Below are 3,831 nucleotides of genomic sequence, written 5' to 3' on the forward strand. Positions count from 1 at the left end.
ACGTTTTGAACGATATACTATGGTGTGACTTTCTCTTCATTTTTTTAGATGACATTAAACATTTAAAAAAATGTTGGCCAAAAAAACCCGTCATACTACAGTATGACATTTTGGTGATTTTTTGGGTGAAAAAAAGTCAAACTATAGCATGACGTTTTGAACGATATACTATGGTGTGACTTTCTCTTCATATTTTAGACGACATTAAGCATTTTTAAAAAAAATTTGTAAAAAAAAAAAATGCCATACTATAGTGTGACTTTTTGGTGATTTTTTTGGACGAAAAAAATGTCATACTATAGCGTGACGTTTTGAACGATATACTATGGTGTGACTTTCTTTTCATATTTTAGAAAACATTAAGGATTTTCAAAAAATTTGCCGAAAAAAAACGTTTTACTATAGTCTGACTTTTTTGTGATTTTTTTTTGGACGAAAAAAATTTCATACTATAGTATGATATTTTGAATGAAATACTACGGTGTGACTTTCTCTTCATATTTTAGATGACATTAAGCATTTAAAAAAACTTTTGGGCCAAAAAAAAACGTCATAATATAGCATGAGTTTTTGGTGATTTTTTTGGATGAAAAAAATGTCATACTATAGTATGACATTTTGAACGATATACTATGGTGTGACTTTCTCTTCATATTTTAGACGACATTAAGGATTTTCAAAAAATTTGCCGAAAAAAAACATCATACTATAGTATGAGTTTTTGTGATTTTTTTTTTTGGACGAAAAAAATGTCATACTATAGCGTGATATTTTGAATGAAATACTATGGTGTGACTTTCTCTTCATATTTTAGACAACATTAAGCATTTAAAAAAATTTTGCCCAAAAAAAAAACGTCATACTAGAGTATGACTTTTAGGTGATTTTTTTGGATGAAAAAAAGTCATACTATAGCATGACGTTTTGAACGATATACTATGGTGTGACTTTCTTTTCATATTTTAGAAAACATGAAGGATTTTCAAAAAATTTGCCAAAAAAAAACGTTTTACCATAGTCTGACTTTTTTGTGATTTTTTTTTTTGAAGAAAAAAAATGTCATACTATAGTATGATATTTTGAACGATATACTATGGTGTGACTTTCTCTTCATTTTTTTAGATGACATTAAGCATTTAAAAAAATTTTGTCCGAAAAAAAACGCCATACTATAGTGTGACTTTTTGGTGATTTTTTTGGACGAAAAAAATTTCACACCTATAGTGTGAAATTTTTTTTGGACAAATAATAATAATAATTACAGGTTTCAGAGGCCCGCATCTTTGGTGTGACTTTCTATTTATATTTTAGACGACATAATGTAGTCTTGAGCATTTAAAAAAATTTTGGCCGAAAAAAAATGCCATACAATAGTGTGACTTTTTGGTGATTTTTTTGGACGAAAAAAATGTCATACTATAGCATGACGTTTTGAACGATATACTATGGTGTGACTTTCTCTTCATATTCTAGACGACATTAAGCATTTTTAAAAAAAATTTGTAAAAAAAAAAAATGCCATACTATAGTGTGACTTTTTGGTGATTTTTTTGGACGAAAAAAATGTCATACTATAGTGTGACGTTTTGAACGATATACTATGGTGTGACTTTCTCTTCATATTCTAGACGACATTAAAAAAAAACATCATACTATAGTCTGACTTTTAGGTGATATTTTTGGATGAAAAAAAGTCATACTATAGCATGACGTTTTGAACGATATACTATGGTGTGACTTTCTTTTCATATTTTAGAAAACATTAAGGATTTTCAAAAAATTTGCCGAAAAAAAACGTTTTACTATAGTCTGACTTTTTTGTGATTTTTTTTTTGGACGAAAAAAATGCCATACTATAGTGTGACTTTTTGGTGATTTTTTTGGACGAAAAAAATGTCATACTATAGCGTGACGTTTTGAACGATATACTATGGTGTGACTTTCTTTTCATATTTTAGAAAACATTAAGGATTTTCAAAAAATTTGCCGAAAAAAAACGTTTTACTATAGTCTGACTTTTTTGTGATTTTTTTTTTGGACGAAAAAAATGTCATACTATAGTATGATATTTTGAATGAAATACTACGGTGTGACTTTCTCTTCATATTTTAGACGACATTAAGCATTTAAAAAAACTTTTGGGCCAAACAAAAACGTCAAACTATAGTATGACTTTTAGGTGATTTTTTTGGATGAAAAAAAGTCATACTATAGCATGACGTTTTGAACGATATACTATGGTGTGACTTTCTCTTCATATTTTAGACGACATTAAGCATTTTAAAAAATTTTGGCCAAAAAAAAAAACGTTATACTAGAGTATGACTTTTAGGTGATTTTTTTGGATGAAAAAAAGTCATACTATAGCATGACGTTTTGAACGATATACTATGGTGTGACTTTCTCTTCATATTCTAGACGACATTAAAAAAAAACATCATACTATAGTCTGACTTTTAGGTGATATTTTTGGATGAAAAAAAGTCATACTATAGCATGACGTTTTGAACGATATACTATGGTGTGACTTTCTCTTCATATTCTAGACGACATTAAGCATTTTTTAAAAATTTTGCCGACAAAAAACATCATACTATAGTGTGACTTTTTGGTGATTTTTTTGGACGAAAAAAATGTCATACTATAGCGTGACGTTTTGAACGATATACTATGGTGTGACTTTCTCTTCATATTTTAGACGACATTAAGCATTTAAAAAAATTTTGGCCAAAAAAAATCATACTATAGTATGAGTTTTTGTGATTTTTTTTTTTGGACGAAAAAAATGTCATACTATAGCGTGATATTTTGAATGAAATACGATGGTGTGACTTTCTCTTCATATTTTAGACGACATTAAGCATTTAAAAAAACTTTTGGGCCAAAAAAAACCGTCAAACTATAGTATGACATTTTGGTGATTTTTTTGGACGAAAAAAAAGTCATACTATAGCATGACGTTTTGAATGATATACTATGGTGTGACTTTCTCTTCATATTTTAGACGACATTAAGCATTTAAAAAAATCTTGGCCAAAAAAAAACGTTATACTAGAGTATGACTTTTAGGTGATTTTTTTGGATGAAAAAAAGTCATACTATAGCATGACGATTTGAACGATATACTATGGTGTGACTTTCTCTTCATATTTTAGACGACATTAAGGATTTTCAAAAAATTTGCCGAAAAAAAACATCATACTATAGTATGAGTTTTTGTGATTTTTTTTTTTGGACGAAAAAAATGTCATACTATAGCGTGATATTTTGAATGAAATACGATGGTGTGACTTTCTCTTCATATTTTAGACGACATTAAGCATTTAAAAAAACTTTTGGGCCAAAAAAAAACGTCAAACTATAGTATGACATTTTGGTGATTTTTTTGGATGAAAAAAAAGTCATACTATAGCATGACGTTTTGAACGATATACTATGGTGTGACTTTCTCTTCATATTTTAGACTACATTAAGAATATTAAAAAATTTTGGGCAAAAAAAAACCGTCATACTATAGTATGACTTTTAGTTGATTTTTTTGGATGAAAAAAAGTCATACTATAGCATGACGTTTTGAACGATATACTATGGTGTGACTTTCTCTTCATATTTTAGACGACATTAAAAAAAAACATCATACTATAGTCTGACTTTTAGGTGATATTTTTGGATGAAAAAAAGTCATACTATAGCATGACGTTTTGAACGATATACTATGGTGTGACTTTCTCTTCATATTCTAGACGACATTAAAAAAAAACATCATACTATAGTCTGACTTTTAGGTGATATTTTTGGATGAAAAAAAGTCATACTATAGCATGACGTTTT

Source organism: Embiotoca jacksoni, unplaced genomic scaffold, assembly GCF_022577435.1.
Source record: "Embiotoca jacksoni isolate LCO1_2020_lvr unplaced genomic scaffold, fEmbJac1.0.p SCAF_23, whole genome shotgun sequence".
Lineage (NCBI taxonomy): Eukaryota > Metazoa > Chordata > Actinopteri > Embiotocidae > Embiotoca > Embiotoca jacksoni.